The sequence below is a fragment of the Acomys russatus genome, chromosome 4, assembly GCF_903995435.1.
Source record: "Acomys russatus chromosome 4, mAcoRus1.1, whole genome shotgun sequence".
Classification (NCBI taxonomy): Eukaryota; Metazoa; Chordata; class Mammalia; order Rodentia; family Muridae; genus Acomys; species Acomys russatus.
In genome coordinates, this window is record NC_067140.1 from 47296701 (window position 1) to 47315610 (window position 18910).

Sequence of the window (18910 nt, forward strand, 5' to 3'; positions counted from 1 at the left end):
TATAGCATATGAGGTTCAAATTTTAATAGTGTTTAAAAAATATAAAAAATATCCAAATTAAAAAAGAGTAGTAGAATCCAGAATTTTTATCCATCTTATTCAGTGTTAAGCTGCAATTATGTAGTAAGTACATGTGTACTTGAACAGACTATTGAGTACACATAACAGTTATGCAAGGTCATAACACAGGAAAGGAACCTCATATTACAGGAAATGACAAATGGTTAAAAGAACACAGAGTCAAAAGGTAGACTAGCTGAGCTTGAATGGAGGCTTGTTTCTGTGTGAGTTGTAAGACTCCCTCCCCAGTTCACCAGTGTGTCATTACCTCAGTTGCATGCCCTTTTTGCTCTACAAGTAATTAATCAGAGAAATAGTTTTTCCTCCTTGCCAACAGACTGGAAATGCCAGTTCCATATGTCCAAGACTATTTACCATGCTATATTAGTTCCTCCCTGCTTTTTTACTGGATCTTAAAATGCTACATATTTTGCAGCTGAGAATCATGGCGCCAACATATGGTTTCAATTGAGCGGTTCTTATATATCAGTATGAACAAAGAAGAAAAATGAAAACCTAAACAACTTCTTTATTTTTGTAAATGTCTTTTAGCAAAAAATCTGTAAAAGTTCTGGAATTAAGTTAAGATGAATTTATATTTGTTTATTTTTACCTTCTCTGTTGATTATGCTTACAAGTCAGAAGTTGTCAGACACAGCTTTCATTCAGCTGCTTTTATGAGTTCCTAAGTTTGAGGCATTATTTACAGAACTCAGAATATAGCTTACCTTGTTTGGCTATGGCCTTATGGTGCCTCAGGAACTACCAGTTTGATTTAGTTTTTTATCCCAGAAAGACTTTAAGGATTAAGTACACTACTTTTTTTTACTGGAAGATTTTTATGTCTGTGATGTCTTGCCTATGCAGTCCTTTGGCTTGGAATTTCAGTTAGGTTGTGGTTATCGTTACTCAAACAGGTTAGGTAAAACCTGGTGTGGTATGTCAGAAGCAACAGGTGAGGTCAGTTTTTCTGACTGCTGGAGGTAGCAAGGGGTAGGGAGGGAGGGTCATCACCTCTGTGCCCTTCCCATCCAAAGGCTTATGAGTAGCAGGTCAGCTGTCCCACATTCTCACCCCCAGGGCCTGCTTACCCACACCACTGCCACGAGGGCCAGATCCACAGTGCTGCCTTTGGTGGGAGATGGGGCAAGCTCTCCAGAGTACAACGTCCATTGAGGGGCAGAGCCAGTATGCCCAGCTCCTGGACATCTTTTTGGTCCCCTGCAACTGCCCATTTCAGGGACATCCCTATGTTTTCTAGTGGTAATTTGAATAGGAACCAGGCCCGACTGGGTTGCCTGCCTGTCTTGCTGTTTCATGTCCTGTTTCTAGCAGCTTCCCTGTCTGTGTTTATCTTGGTTAGCTAGTCTTGTTTACAGCTCTGAGAATGCATCCCTCCCTTCGTCAAGACTTTTTCTCCGGTGTGCAGTCACCTCTTGAGGGATTTCACCTGGGAGGAGGATTCCTGTTTTGCTGCCTATTAAGAAGGCTCTTTGGAACTCTGAAGGGGAACGAGAATAATAAACCGCTGCTGCGGCTGCTGCTCTCTTCGCACAAAGGACCCGCTGTGTTATTGTGTGTGTGTGTGTGTGTGTGTGTGTGTGTGTGTGTGTGTGTGTGTGTGTGTGTGTGTGAGTTAAATCCGCAGTCCCTCGCCCTCGACTTGGTACCGCGGTGGCGCGGGCGCCACAATGGACATCAATACTGACACCGACCCCTGCTGCTTCATAACCACATGGCCTTCAGTACTGCTCTGGCTGGGACATTACCATGGTCCCAGGTGGCAGGGTTGGTCACATACAACAGGCTACTCCTTTCCACCCTTGAGTCTCTAATTCCATCTCTTCATAATGCTCAAGCTGCTCTAAGTCTCTTTCTCTCCCAACTGACCATACTTGCACATTGTGATAGCTCCTACTGTAGGCTGGCCATGGATGTTCTCTATCCATGCTGTGTGGCAGCAAATGAGTTTCTATGACCTGCCTGGAGGGTAGGTCTGTGGGTAGCATGGCTGTCCCTGGGTCTCTCTCTTCTTTCTTCCATGCTGAACTGCCTAGATTTGATTTTATTTGATTTGTATGAGACTTAGGTATAATACAGCTTTGGTCACCAAGCCTGGCCTCAAGCTAGAATAAACATAGGCCTGACAGCTGCTCTGCCCCTGACTGATATAAGGAAAACTCCATCAACAAGGTGCCTCTTTGCCCATTGTCAGGGGTTTGCCTTATTCAAATGTGATGTTATGTATTAAAACACTTCATCATTGACAATTTCTTCTCATATAGAGTTTTGCTAAATGTTGGTTTTAATGCATGTTCACATGATTTTATGGGACATGTCAACTGCTTACGATTTGTAGAATTCAATTGTATTTATCTCTTTTAACAAGTTAAAAAAAACACAATTCTTTTTTCTCTCTCTTTGAACTTGTGTTAGGGGACACCCTACAAGAGTTGGTTCCTTCCTTCTACTGTATTGCTGTATTGGGCCCAAGATTTAGCTCAGGTTGTCAGGCATGGAGGTAAGTGTTTTACCCACTGAACCATCTTGATGGCTCTGCCAGAATTATTCCCAAATTACTGATATTTAATATACCATTATATTGATGATTAATTACTTTAAATTGGATGATGTTAGGTAGACTTTATAGTATAGTTAAGTAGATTTGAAATATGCACTTTTTTATATATTTTTATTTCAGGTGACTAAAATGCCTGGAAGTTGAATGAATTCAGTTTTGTGTGTGAACGAAGATCTGATACTGTATTTTAATTTTTGATTGCACAAAAATATATAAAACAGTGTGGCGCCCGCGCCACCGCGGTACCAAGTCGAGGGCGAGGGACTGCGGATTTAACTCATGCACACACACACACACACACACACACACATACACACACACACACACACACTAACACAGCGGGTCCTTTGTGGGAAGAGAGCAGCAGCCGCAGCAGCAGCCGCAACAGCAGCTGCAGCAGTGGTTTATTATTCTCGTCCCGAGTTCCAAAGAGCCTTCTTACTGGCAGCAAAACAGGAATCCTCCTCCCAGGTGAAATCCCTCAAGAGGTGATTGCCCACAGGAGGAAAAGTCTCGAGGAAGAGAGGGGCACGTTCTCAGAGCAGTAAACAAGACTAGCTAACCAAGATAAACACAGACATGGAAGCTGCTAGAAACAGGACATGAAACAGCAAGACAGGCAGGCAGCCCAGTCGGGCCTGGTTCCTACAAAACAGTTTAATGCTATTGTGGTTGACATGTTATCATTGGGCTGACTTAATTTCACTATAAGTATTTCAAATGGACATCGTTCTGCTTTTATAATTTCAGCTGAATTTATTAATAATCGTAACCAATTTTGTGGTAAGTGTTAGCTCTCAAAGCTCTTTGTTTTCTGTTGTTATTGATTAGGGATAATTCTTTTCCAAGAAATAGAAAAATGTTTTTTCAAGTAGCTTATTGCCATGTGGCAGCACGAATTTGGATAATTAAGGGCAGTTCACAAATTCAGTTTGTTAACATTATAAAATTAGCAATGTTTAAGTCCACAGGAAGAAATAAACTCTATTGACTCTTCTAGGATAATGGCACATTTTCACTATAGATAGTCTGCAAAATGTCTGTTGATGAATAACGCTAGAAAGGAAATCTCATACTGTGGAAACAACACTGTGCATTTGTTCAACTGAGTCTTTTTTATGGTTCACGTGATGTATTTTGAACTGTCTAACCTCAACTCTGAAACTATTGTTACCTGACACACAGACACTCAAAGACTAGTCTTCAGTCACTTCAGACCCTTCAAGAAGGACAGATAATCAGCACTAGTGACATTTCTGATTTGTGACTCACTAGGAGCTTAGGCAAACACTTAAGTGATCGGCTGTAAACTGGTCATTGATTTTGTTCTCAATGTCTTTACTGATTTGAACAATTTGGGGGGCAGTTATGCATTCAGCACATAATTAATTCATTATTAACACTTTATGTTTGTTTTGCCAACTAAAAAGAGAACCAATTTGAAATTTATTTTACTGTCAGCTTGATCTCTGTTTTTCAATATTTTTGTGAAGAAACTCCTGTAACAAGACACTCAGTTTTAAGCTTAATTTTTGAATGGCTGTTTTCCGATGGGTTGGGAATATTGTCATACATATTTAATCAGGTGATCTCATTACAAATTGTATTCTACAGCTGTAGTGTAGTGAACACAATCTTTACTATATAATTTGATAACAACCTAATTTATATTCTAGTATACTTTAAAAAAATCCAAAATATACTTTTTTAAAAATTAATTTATTCTTGTTACATCTCAATGTTTATCCCATCTTTTGTATCTTCCCATTCTTCCCTCCCCGCTCCCATTTTCTCATTATTACCCTCCCTATGACTATTCCTGAGGGGGATTACCTCCCCCTGTATATTCTCATAGGGTATCAAGTCTCTTCTTGGCTACCTGCTGTCCTTCCTCTGAGTGCCACCAGGTCTCCCCCTCCAGGGGATATGGTCAAATGTGAGGCACCAGAGTACGTGAGAAAGTCATATCCCACTCTCCACTCAACTGTGGAGAATGTTCTGACCATTGGCTAGATCTGGGAAGGGGTTTAAAGTTTACCGCCTGTATTGTCCTTGGCTGGTGCCTTAGTTTGAGCGGGGCCCCTGGGCCCAAATCTGCCTATCATAATGTTCTACTTGTAGGTTTCTAGGACCCTCTGGATCCTTCTATTTCCCCATTTTCCCATGTTTCTCTCACCTAGAGTCCCAATAAGATGTCCTCCCCTCCCCTCTGTCCCACTTTCCGGGTAAGTGAAGACTTTCATGGGACATGCCCCTTGGCCTAGTGTCCAGATATAAATGAGTATATACCATTTGAGTCTTTCTGCTTCTGGGTTAACTCACTTATTATGATCATTTCTAGTTCAATCTAATTGTCCACAAATTTTGGGAATTCCTTGTTTTTAATAGCTGAGTAGTATTTCATAGTATAAATGTACCATAGTTTCTTTATCCATTCTTCTACTGAGGGAAGAGTACTTAGGCTGCTTCCATGTTCTAGGTGTAAAAAAATGCAATTGGACCATATTTGCCACCATGCACAAAACTCAAGTCCAAGTGGATCAAAGACCTCAACATAAAACACGAGACACTAAATCAGTTAGAATTGGGCCTGGAACACATTGGCATAGGAGACAACTTCCTGAACAGAACACCAACAGCCCAGGCCTTAAGGTCAACAATTAATAAATGGGACCTCATGAGGCTGAGAAGCTTCTGTAAGGTGGAGACACTGTCAACAGAACAAAGCCACAGCCTAAAGACTGGGAAAAGATCTTCACCAACCCTACATCTGACAAAGATCTAATATCCAAAATATATAAAGAGCTCAAGAAATTAAACACCACCAAACCAAATACCCCAGTTGAGAAATGGGGCTCAAAACTAAACAGAGAATTCTCAACAAAGGAATATCGAATGGCTGAGATACACTTAAAGAAATGCTCAATCTCCCTAGTCATCAGGGAAATGCAAATCAAAACAACTCTGAGATTCCCTCTTACACCCATCAGAATGGCTAAAATCAAAAATTCAAGCGACACCACGTGCTGGCGAGGATGTGGGGAGAGAGGAACACTCCTTCATTGCTGGTGGGAATGCAAACTAGTACAACGACTTTGGAAATCTGTCTGGTGCTACCTCAGAAAACTAGAAATAGGGCTTCCTCAAGACCCAGCTATTCCACTCCATGGAATATACCCAGAAGATGCTCCAGCGCAGAAAAACATTTGCTCAACCATGTTCATAGCAGCCTTGTTCATAATAGCCAGAACTTTTCATGTTCTTAAAGGAAACCAAGGACAATTGCAATAGTTCCAAATATTGTCTAGTTCCTATTCCCTCCCCTGAATATATACATATGCATATAGACACAGGCATTTAGGTCTACATACATGTAAACATGTATATGTGATTTTTTTTCATTTGTGATACTTGTGCATGACCCAAATATTGGCTTATGTATTAGTTTTGTTGTTTGTTTCTGTGATAAAATACTTTGAAAAAAGCAACTTCAGGAAGAACAGGCTTATTGAAACTTATAGTTCTAGAGAGATAGAATGTTTATCCTGACAGGAAAAGACAGAATAGCAGTGAAGAAGCCATGATATCATGAGCAAGAGGCAGTGTGGTCATATTGCATCCACATTCAGGAGGCAGATAGCAATAAATTTATAGTGCTGCTCATTCCTTTTTCTCAAATTATAGTCTAGGAGCCCAGCTAGGGAATGGTCTTGCCGAGAGTGGACAGGCCCCACCTCAATTATTGCAATGCAGTCATGCCCAAGGGGCCATCTTTCAGCTGATTCTGGATTCTGTCAATTGCCAATTCACAATAGCCATTGCAACATATAGAGGAAAAGCCTCATTAATCTAAAAAATGAGCTGAGGGTAATCTAAAGCTTACTAAAAGCTGACTTCAAAATCTTCCCCCATCCCTTCAGTGCAAAGCTAATTTTATATCTTGGGCCAACGGATATAGCACTTTCCTGGCTTGAGCTCAGTCTCTGGGATGACCTTCTTCATGTGTTTTCACTAGCCACTGAATCCTTCCCAGGGGTAGCAGGAAGTCTGGCACTGCTTCTGATGATACAAATGATGTTATGTCTGGTTTCCACTAAAAGGAAAAAAAGCAAAGGATGTAATGCCAGAATAAAAGTAAAGACAATACTATATATAAACATTAGACCATTTTTAAGTATTTGAAGCAAGTATACCTGAGAGATGCAGTGGGTCTGGATAAAGATAGACAGGTCTATGATACTTAAACAAGTGTGGTATAGAAATAGGAGAAACTGTAAGCTTCTTCTATCATAGTCCTTTAGGATGCTCTGTTAAATGACCCCAGTTTATAGAAGTAGAAATATAATAGTTACTGAGTTACAAAGTATTTTATTAGTCAGGCATTTCTTAGTTCAGAGATTTGAATGGAAGTCTAGGCAGATTCTTAAATTATAGAAATATGCACAATGTCTCCAAATGCATCACACCTTGGGGTGGGGTTCATTTCTATATAAACTCAGGAAATCAGTGTCTTTGTATTGTCATTTGAACTAAATCTCAAGAGGAGTCTCTATTGAAAAGGGCTATTTAACTATTTACACAATTTGTAAATAGTTACACTCCATCCTACCCTTTGCAAGACATTTTGGGGAACCAAGAAATTATGATTAGTTTTTATGCACAAGGAGCACGAAGTGTAAATATGGATGCATACTTCACAGAAATGATTCATCATGAAACTCTATGGTGATAGACACATGGATAGGTCATTGAGTTACCTGCAAGTACACATGGTGCTTGATAGTTTTCAGGTGCTCACCAATAACATTCTCTCTTTTGTGGCTCAAACATTGGTGATAATTGAAATGACATAGTCTGTATGAGCATGATATAGAGAGTGGGAGGCTTACTGAAATACAGAGATTTATAATAATTTTAATGTCAAGAGGTAGGTGGTAATATTATTATTATTTAAGTGTTCATATAGAACAGACATCTATACCACCAGCCAACCTCTAGTCTAACAACCTTGCATGCAATATCTCACTTAATACTCTGACAATTCTGGTAGTTAGATGTTATTTGAGAATGAGAACCTTCTGAAGAAATAGGAAAAGCCTTGTAGACAGAGGGAAAAGTATCCCTTTGTTGGAAAAAAAGGAGTTAATATTGAATGGAAGATCCAGAAAGCATCTGAGGCCTGCCCTGCCCAGAGGGGGTGTGGTTCTAGAATCTGAGGCATCATGGGATATTGAACATCTTAGGAGAAACAGTTGGAAGAGAGAATGGTATGTGGGTAGAAAGGTTAGTCAAATTTTACTGAAGATCACTAGCATAACCATGTTTAAAAATGTGACCCTCAGGAATTTCATAAGACATTATTTTTTTTAACAAGAAAATTCTTTCCTTCATGAGAAAAAGTAATAGCAAATATTAATCTTAGGATATTTGTTAAGCACTGGAAACTCTTTCAAGCCCTTAGATCACATCATTTCATTTAACCTGTTAAAAAACAATGTAAGATAGAGGCTATGGTGATCCTCACTTACAGATTGGAAAGCCGATGCATAAAGGCTTAGTTAGGTGTTGTCTCTGTGCTTCCCATCTCGAAGGCAGATGTGGAGCCACACATTTAAGATGAAGAAAAAGCAGGCTGAGTTCTGAGTCTACAATCCTAACCACATATTGAAGAAAGTGTTAAGTTCTAATTCAAAACAAATATTTTAGTATAGTGAAAAACTTAGAGGAGAAAATTGTAGCAAGATGTGTCCTCTCAAACTTAAAATATGGCTTAAGTATTTAAAGATTTTTTTCCCCTTTGCTGGGAGGACTTGCTTTTAGCTTTCCTCTGTGGTTTTCTGCAGCTGTGATTTTTCCATTGATGCAATTTTAGGCTATCTTGTCTTTCAGCTCCTTGGTGCCAGAGGCCATTGAATGTTGAATTCGTGAGTTAAAATTTTATTTCATGTAAACTTGAATGTGCCTGAATCACCTAAAATCACTGTCAGTTGTGAGCATTTACTGGCACTAAAATCTTGCTCCTAAGAAATTTTTTTGATTTTATAGTCCAATTGCTTCATTCCCTAGTGTCATTTTCATCTCAAGAAAGAAGTAACAGACCTGTCTTTTGATGATTTTGTTGATTGTTCATTGGAAGGAACTTGCAGGAATGCTATTCAAAACATTCTAAACGGCATCAAACAGTCAAGGAGGTGAGCAAATACAACAGACAAATAGGGGATCTGTGAATAAAGGATATTAAGATAACTTGGACAGAAACCTGTTAAAGTAATTCAAAATATATCTTTGATTGTTGAGTGTCCCTGCTTGTGTCTTAATGTACGACACCATTTCCTTAGGATCTCAAGCTCCCGAAGTTTTGGCAGTAGACAAATGAAAATAATTGAAGTAAAAAATAAAACAGACACGGGCACTGAATTTAGCAGCTACCAGAAACATCTCTGACAGCCTCAGTCTTCCCTTCTGTGCATTGGGAATAGTAATCATAACCACAGTGCTTGGAAAGGTTAAAGATTTGCATAAAGCTGTTTATAAAGTAGCTGAAATGCTTTACAAGTTAAATACTGATGAATTACTCTATAGGCATTTTTGTCTTCTACATTGCCATTAAATAAAAAATAAGGTATACATATGTTAGATGCTGTTTTTCTCTACTAAAATGTACCCTATTTGGAAAGTGGAAGGAACTCAGGGAAAGGAAATGTGTCAGGAAGAGAGAGAGAGAGAGAGAGAGAGAGAGAGAGAGAGAGAGAGAGAGAGAGAGAGAGAGAGAGAGAGAGAGAGAGAGAGAGGTAAATATGACCAAATTAGGATAACGTAAAGGAAGGCAGCTGCTTGGAATTTCTCAACATTTAGAAACTGGACCACTAATGCTATTCTTAGATTATTTAACCACTTTCCCAATTTTATTTGGACCCCTAAAAATATATTGTTCATCCCAAATCAGCCAGAAGAAACATTTAGAGAATGACACCCCATTTCCATTAAGGGTTGAGTAGGTGTTTGTTTTCTTTCTTGGGCTTTAGATGTTTGTTTTCATTGGGAGTTGGCTACAAGTTACTATTGGTCTTAGAGAGAAAACAAGGTTGAATTCAGGGATGTCTCTTTTTCTTTATCATTCTTTCTTAGGTTTGGAGATAGGGGTTGAAGGGGGATATAGAAATATATAGGGATGATAAGACAAAAAGTAGTTTTTTGAATCTACTCCTCAATTTAATACCTTAATTGTTATTCACAAAGTTATTTCAATACACTGCCATAGAATTTTGTATATTGATGCAAAATAAGTTTAATCTTGATACATTGGTATAGAATTCTAATTTAAGATAATTCTTCACAAACATTACATATATTTTTACTCTAATATGAGGTATTGTACCCATACAACTCAATTGTAATACAAGGTTTCCTTCCAGTACTTTGAAAGTGCTACTGCAGGCTGTTTAGGATAAGTAAGTTATACAATATAATTGTTAGTTGATAAAATCATAGTCATGTCAATTATTAGTCTATTTATATTACAGGAATATACATCCTAGGTTTAACAGGAAGATATGATTCTATAGATAGATAAGTTAAAATAGATAAGGTCTTCAAAAACCTGAGAGACCTACAGAATATGACATTTAAAGATGTTTTTATTATTTTAAAGATTCATTGACAATAAGACAGATTAACTCCTGACAACACCCAGCCTATCCCAAAGAAGATGATGGGCATCAAGGAACCTCCTTATGGAGATGGCTTCAAATGCGGCAAACAAACCACTGGGGAAAATGTCCTTATTTCTACTACAGACAGAATTCTGCCTAAAATGGGTAAGTTTGGATGCAGGCAGAGTCAACAACCAAACTGTCAAGGCACAATAAACAAATCCTCAACAGTTCTTGCCTCACAAATATGTCTGTCAGATATACTGGGCCAGAAGGCTCAAGATGATGCTCCAATGTTACAGAGAGTTTTCAGTGACTGTTCAGGCAGGTAACTGTCTCTGCCAATTTTTTTTTTCACTTTGGAAGCTACCAACCTTCGCTTCCTCTTTACTCAGATAAATAATTTCATTCCTTCTCAAGTCTGTGGTGGGGCTGAATACCAGATAGTTTCATTTTACAATTAAGCTTAGTTGTTTAGGGGTCAAGATATTTTTAGGTCTAGAAAAATGTTTTAAGTTGATAGAGATGAGATATGCTAGATAGTGATTTACATTCAGAATTTTGGACTCACCAAGATAGGAAAAATATTTTCTTCAGGGCTGCCAAATGTAAATAGCCAAAACACTATGAATGTAATATTAATATAATTCCTGATTGTTTCATGGTTCTACTTGCTGTATATAATTTATTTTATATATGTGTGTAATAACATAAATGTATATATAAAAAAGAATTAATTAAAAATTTTTTAAAAAGCATAAGGGACTGAAACCTTCAGAGGAAGGATAGCAGGTTACGAAGAAGAGACTTGATACCGTATGAGCATATACAGGGGGATGAAGTCCCCTTCAATCACAGACATAGGGGAGGGGAGTAAGGGGAAAATGGGAGGAAGGGAGGGAGGAATGAGGGGATACAAGGTATGGGATAACAATTGAGATGTAATATGAATAAATTAATAAAATATATTAAGAAATAACAATAAAAATAGAGCCACTTGACTGGCATAAGTTACACGAGGGTATCATGCAGCGACAGTGTATCAGATCCTCCTCCTCTTCCTCCTCCTCCTCCTCTTCCTCTTTTTCTTCTTCTTCTTCTTCTTCTTCTTCTTCTTCTTCTTCTTCTTCTTCTTCTTCTTCTTCTTCTTCTTCTTCTTCTTCTTCTTTCATTTTTTGAGACAGGGTTTCTCTGTGTAGCCTTGGAGGTCCTGGACCTGCTTGTGAGGTGTCTCTGCAGATTTTGCGGAGTCCTGCATCTGGTACTCTGTACTATGATCATATGTTAGCTGTTTCCCTGCAGGCTGCAAAGGGGAAGCTTGATCTTTGATGGCATGGCAGCCCTTTTTAGTGGGGGCTCTTTCTTCTTTATGGTATTATCTTACTTTGTGACCACACCAATTTTCAGGGCTTCCCAGTTCGTTGCCACAGGCATTCATCATCCAGCAGATCTTTGCTTCACTTGTTTTTATATCTCACAGGGTTTCCGTCTAGCTCGTGGATGCAGCAGACACTGAGAGCTGCCTGCACTTGGCCTCGGTTCCTCCAGCCAGGCCTGCAGGGCTGAGGCACATACAGCTCATAGCCATAGCTCTGCCCACTCTCCCCTTTGCCATGGCTTGTGATACAGATACTCCAGCTGTGCCCAGGTCAAGGCTTTCTCTGTTGGGACCACATAATTCTGAGCCACAATGGAGTCAAAAAGACTTAAGTTGTTTTACTCTCTGATGGAGAGTTTTAAAGAGCAGTAGCTTCAGAGACCTGGCTTATGAGTCTGGGTCCTTAATAGTATTTGTGACATACACACAAGCTCTATTTTTCTTTCACCCCTATTTTCTAGGATTGCATCTTAATATTTTGGGGAGCTAGTGTGTATGGTTTGTTTCCAACTTACTAGTGTGTACTTTAGTGAGGACTATTGCAATAGCATTAAACTCTCAGAACATAGCTAATGTTATTGGTAGTCTTCTTTTCTTTCTTAGAGTCCATTTTTCCAGGTTCACCAACATCATTTTCATGGCCAACTGCCAACGTTCCACTCCCAGACTTACAAGCTGAAGTTTATTCTTCAACTCTCTGGTTCAGCTTTTTTGGTACCAGATCTTACATTCTCTTCTCCCACTATCAGAGGGCTTTTCCTCCAGTCCTCACTCAGGGAAGTGGTTTGACATATTATATTTTGGTGCTAGTATGTGCAAATATTCTTAGAGATTTCCGGAAGAAAGAGCCTAAATTTAAGGTTAATGACTTTTCTTTTCCATAGGTTAGGTATTTTGGACTTTTCCTGGGTACAGCTAGGAAACTATCAAATTCTCTAAGTGTGCTGTGAGAGAAGACACAAAAGAATATGCAAGTGACAAACAGTGTGTTATAAAAAATCTTCACAAAGATATAAGTGCGAGGTCAGATTTTGGCCCATGGGTTTTAGATGGAGATATTTACTCTAAAATAATGCTGTCATCAAGCGTTGGAGTCATATTCTTTTGGTCTACCTTAATAGGCAGTATGGTTGGGTAAGAAGGCTTTCCCCAAAAGTTGGTCTTTAACAGCCTAAATTCCCAAGTGTTTGTCAGGAGCAGACAGAAAACAGCAGCAACAAGTGACACTCTCCAGTGTTATAGTCCTTGTGCAGGCTTCAGGTATCAGGACCCTTAGCCTAGGCAGTGTCCAGAGTAATGGATCTCAGTCTCTACAGAGACTCTTGGTCCTGAAGACTTTACAGCTCCCTGGAACTGTTGTCTGGCTATTTTTAGGCCACTATCATCATTATTCAGTCAGTCCCATTCTCCTCTTCATTTCTTTATTTTCCCCCTTTCAATTCCCTTCTGGTGCTGACTGTTTTCTAATGCTGTAGCTACTTCTTCAGTTCCCAGGCTGACGTTTCATTTGGTAATGACTGTAACTGCTGGCTTATTGCAGATGCCTGCCTTTTTCTGGGCTGCAATCAAAAGTTAGGGTGCAAGTTAAGACTTCCACTCTCACTGAAGAGATAATGCACCTGTTGGGCCAGTCGGAAAATGGGCACTGACAGAGGTTGAGACCACTTAGGTATGAATATCCATAGATGAGTGGACAGGATCCCTTGTTGGGCTTTTACTAGGCACATCTAAGTCATTAAGCCACAGGTATGTCTTTTTTACTTCTTTTTTCATGTTAGTAGCTTAGCCTGCCCTATTGAAAGTAGGTATGTATGAAATGGCACCAAAGAGAAGCCCTTGGTCCCAATGATACAACACCACGAGAGGAGGCAATATAGGAGAGTATGTACCAGCTCACTCCTTTGAGAATGTCCCAGTGGCTCTAGAATGTGTTTAGTGCAGCCATTGCTATTTGTTTGGAGTAATCACATGCTTCTCTCTTAGCCCCAGCCACAGGAGTTCTCCCAAGAGAATTACTTGCTTCTGGTCAGGGTGAAAATTGTTGCAATGTTATCTAAAGTTTCCCTGAAGCCTATGATTGTGATAGGTCTAAAATAAACTATTTCAAACAGCCCTGGCTGGGGCTACATCTTTGGAAACCAGGGCAGTCAGCTTCAATCTTTGACATGGTTGTTTCAAGGTACAGTAAAATATTCAAGATGGCGGGTGCTAGCATTAGAGTAATACTGGATCTTAGGTTGATGGTCCTTCTAAGAAAGACAGTAAGAGAATATTCAACAGCTGCTAATTTGGGAATCAGAATTATCCCATCTCTGGTCTTTGCTTATTCAAAGGAAGTTGAACATCAGAAGGAATGCTTACAGTATGAACTCAGTGAAGAAGTTAGCATGAACATTGACAATGATCTTTGAAATAGATTTTTGCAGCATTTAATGGTGTTTCATACACACCCAGTGTCCCAAGGAACATTGAATACCCTTCATCTTTCTCAGTGAGATTGCAATGAAATAATATACTTTTGGAAAATGTGGATTCCTCAATGTTTTTTTAATCTCATTTTCTTTAATTTTTTCTTACCTTAATCAACACATACAGATAGAATGGAAGAGAGAATTCTCCTGATAACAGCTAAGGAAATTATCCTGATGAGTCCGATTCTAGACTAGGTTTTATTGTTCTTAGTAATACTAAAAATAAAGATATTCAATCTTGGATTGGGAGTGCAGTGAACTTTATTGATTATACAAAAAAGTTAAAAAAAATTAAAAAAAAGAGTTGACTAAGTCTATCTCATCCGAAGGAAATGCTAAGTTGCACAAGACCTCTCCTTATTTCCCGTTCTTGTTGTATTGGGTGGTTCAAGGGTCATATTTCTTATAGTCCATGTGGAGCATAAGGTCTTTCACCTTTTGCTATAGTCAAGTTTTTTGTCATACCAACAAATGAACTTGAAAAAGTGGCCAGTGAAGGCAATGCCATCTCCTGAATAAAAGGTGTAGTAAAATAATTGGTTTTAAGTATAGCGCATGATTCCTTTAAGGGATCCTCCAAAGCCTGCTTAACCACCTTTTTGGTACCATATTTGGGTTCTTTCTTTAGGTGGCTGTTCAGGTCCATGATGAAAACATTGGGTGTAAAAATTCAGAAGACCATGCCAGTAAGCTGACCATTAAGCTCCAGAATGACCTTGCCCACAACTTTGGCAGTGTCAGTGGATACATGAGTGCTGTTCTGGGCAGTTACAGTTTCCCAGTTTCCCAGAGGTGTCTTCCTTGCTAATCTAGATGGAGGTGATGTCATACACTGTGGTCATGTGCATCTTTACAATTCTGAGATTGTCATGGATGACTTTGGCCAAAGGCTAAATAACTGGTAGTACAGGAGGCAATGATGACAGTATTGAGTGAGTTGCTATTTTTCTCACTTATATCCACCAAAAACACAGAAGGGATGATTCTTTGGCTTCACACCATTTCCAATGCTTTCAGCTTTCCCCATGGTAGTTTAGATTCTAGTATATTCTACAGTATACTTGTCCTGACCATCACCCTGTTTGATGTTGGTGACATGGAAGTGCTGCAATGTAGAGATGACTTTCCCATTAATGAAAGTTTTCCCATTCTCAGTCTTGATTGTGCTGTTGAAGTTGAGGTTGATGATTATATCATCAATAGCAACAATATCACTTTTAAAGAATTGAAGGCAACCATAGTGATCAGAGACAATACCAAATTTGTTTATTCTGATTTCCATCATCATGTCTCAGGTATGTATTTGGCACTACACAAGACATTAAAGACAAGGATTATCTTCTCATTCATCATCTAGCAATAGTTTTGGAATCCAAATATTTCCATCCTGAAATGAGTTTCATTTACATACAGGAAGCATCACAGGGGAAAGTTTATCTCAGAGGGAAGGTGTTTTAAGTCTCAGGAAGTAAACAACTCACAAGTCTCAGGAAGTCTTCCTAAACTTTTTCACAAGGTCTCCCTCTAAGATTATATATGTAATACAGACTTCTGGGTAGAGAGGAGATTCTCTGTCTTCTCAAGTGACTTGAGGTACTCAGGTTGTTATGTGTTTTTCAGGGAGGCAGCTGCTTTTGAGTTACCTATCTTCTGTATGTCAGCCATCAATTATATTTTATGATTTGCTCCAATAAACTCATGGATCCACCAAGTTGGACTTCAGTAGAATTATTACGTTGACCTGTTGCTGGCTTACTGCTTATGGTGAGCAGGCATTTGTTTACATATCCACAAGAAAAGCTATACAATTATTTGCCAAAGGTTTTTATTAAGATCTTCGTTGTAGCAAAGCCAAACCAAACCAAACCAAACCAAACCAAACCAAACCAAACAAAACAAAGCATAGCACAGCAAAGCAAAGCTAAACAAAATACCAGGTTAGCTGAGCGCAGGCCTTGTTCTGCCATTCACTATGTGATGCCTTTTTTATTGAATCTTCTTTTGGAGGGGTATCTATTGAGTAGTGAGTATGGAGAAATAGAAGAAATTACAAGCAAGAGTCAGAGTTGGAGCTAATGGATCCTGCAAGAAGGGTATGGAGAAACTATTATGGTAGGACTCTAGCTAATGTGATCTAAGTTGATGGTGTTATAAATAGGTAGGTAGTCCAAAGCTCTTGAATAATGGATACAGATATATTAACCAGCCTTGACCAACACTATTGTAACGACCAGTCAAAGGGAGTAAAAACTGTGCGCCCTCAGAATTTGTTGCATGGTTGATTTTGTAATAAGTTTGAAGTTTAAATAATTATTTCAACAGTCCCTTTTGATAGTTTTAATTTGCCATGGATTTTGAAAATAATAAGGGCATATATAACCTTACGTACCTATTTGCTTGCATTTAGCACATATCCTCAAATGTAGTATGTGCTCAATAAATATATGTTGATTGATTTACTTGAATAAGTGAATTAATTCAGCCAGGTACATTTTCCTGGTACATAGCCAGAGTTCATTTTTGGTAATAACTTTTCCAGCTTTTCCCAGTCAAACAGCATTTTTCAAGGAAGGATTCCTGTAATCCACTTGTGTTTTCTTTATTCTCCTCCTAGTCTGTGGCGACTGCCAGGAAGATGTGCTCAAAACACCTAGCTTAACTGAGACTCTTGCATCATTCCCTGGGAGGAGAGTTTTCAAGTCCTGCTGTTGTAGAGAAATGAAGTTTAAACTTCAAGGTGTCATCAGTGCTCTTAACACTGCCTTTGTGTTCTTTCATATGAATATTTTTACTGGAATAATTTGTGGTAAATGAGGCCCGCTCCTAGGACCGTGGAGAGCAGGAGAACTTTGTTCACCATATGCCAGTGGTGTGCACTTGAGTCAATTTAGAGCCAATGTGATTTCAATTCATGTCCTTTTCACTTCTGTCTTGATGCTTTTCCACTGACTCAGTGTCTACCCTTTATCCTTTCTTCAAATAGAAAACAGCTGTGCTAAAGTGAAGTTCATGCCCAATCCCCCCCCCCCACTTTACTCTCTTATCAATGAAGCAGCTGCTTTTTCTGACACATTAATCCCAGTACAGATGTTTTGCTAATTACCAAAAATGTGCAATTTGGCAGCTTAATAGTAGAGCAGCCAAAACAGATTCACACGTTTAAGGATTGTCTGACACTCAATTATGGTAATTTCCTTTAAGGGCTCTCATGTAATTTACTACTAGAAACTGTGAGAGGAAGTCTTTTCAGTGAGGTTGGAAAGTTTGTTTAATAAAACGCAAGCAGTAACTGGCCAGGAGAGAGATGAGAAGGGGCTTGGAGCTATTTGGGATGCTCAGACCCCTTAGGGAGGGGATGCAACTCTCTAGGTTGCCCAGACTTCTGAGAATCAGAGCATCAGAGGAGAGCAGAATGACCTCAAGGGTGAGCCAGATGGGTTACTCAGGCCCAGAGAGATGGAGTAGAGCATGTAGCAACGAAGGCCAAAGTGGAATCCTCTAAGCAGGAGAGCAGGCAATTAGAAGCCGGCCTCCAAGGGTAGCCGCAGAAGTCAGAGAAGCTGGATACCTTCTCAAAATGACTTCAGTACCTTAGGATTCTCTTGAACAGCATACTTAGAAACTTCAGAACAAGTGACCTTAAATAGCATATGGAGAGTAGTACTCTAATCTACTGTTTTCACATCTCATAGGTGATACAAGTTAAAAGCATAGTATCGTCCTCTGCAGAAATCCTCAATTTTTCTTCAAAGCCATCATAATTATTATGAAAGTTAAATTTTCCCCAATCATAAATCCAAGTGAAGAAAGTCTACTTGCAGATCTCACATGAAATAAAATGAAAAGTGTGTCAAAGGGAAAAAAGCTACCGAAGATATCTACACTTTTGCAGATGTGTAAAACACAACAAAAAGGAGGCAACATTCCTCTATGAGAACTCCATAAAGAGTAAACAAAAAATAAAAATGATCAGTTAGCAGACATGGCAGAAGATGAGTTCAGAACACTAGTCATTTCTTTTTTTTATGTGTATGAGTGTTATACCTACATACATGTATATCTATTCACCTGGAGCTGTAGTTATAAATAGGTTATGAGCCACCAAATGGGTGTTGGAAACTTAACCCAGTCCTCTGCAAGAACAACAAAGGCTCTTAACCGCCAAAGCATCCCTGAAGGCCCCAGAATACTATTCTTAAAGTCTTTAAAGAGAAAGGAGAGAACTCAAATAGACAAGATATTGAGTCCAAGACATGAAAAAAAAAGCAGCTTACAAAGTCTATTCAAGACATAAACAATAACATTATTAAAATGCATGATATAATCAGAACTTGAAATGTTAGGGGAGGAAGGTTCTTCCTTTTTGAGGACTACGGGGAGAGGGACAGGGATGAGGAAGTGAGTATGGGACCAGGAGGCAACTAGGGACTGAGCTATAATCAGGATGTAAAGTGAACAAATTAAAAAAAAAAAAAATCAAAGCCAGGCATGGTGGCACATGCCTTTAATCTCTGCACTTGGGAGGCAGAGGCAGGCAGATTAACTGTGAGTTCAAGGCCAGCCTGGCCTAAAAGCGAGTCGAGGACAGCCAAGGCTACACAGAGAAACCCTGTCTCAATAAACACAAAACAAACAAACAACTCCCCCAAAATAAAAATAAATCATAAAAATAGAAAAAAAGAAATAATCAGAACTATGAAGAAAAAATTAATATAAAAAAGTAGAGAAAGAAAATAGAGACACAAACAACCTAAGTGTCCCTCAGTAG

The 18910-nt window shown here is 39.0% G+C and overlaps 1 non-coding gene across 1 annotated transcript; it reads right to left on the minus strand.

The window, feature by feature from the left end:
- Positions 1-2136: 2136 nt before the first annotated feature.
- LOC127188692 (small nucleolar RNA SNORA48) lies at positions 2137-2280 on the minus strand. The gene has a single exon (XR_007830551.1). It is a non-coding gene; the product is annotated as a small nucleolar RNA SNORA48 (small nucleolar RNA).
- Positions 2281-18910: the final 16630 nt, after the last annotated feature.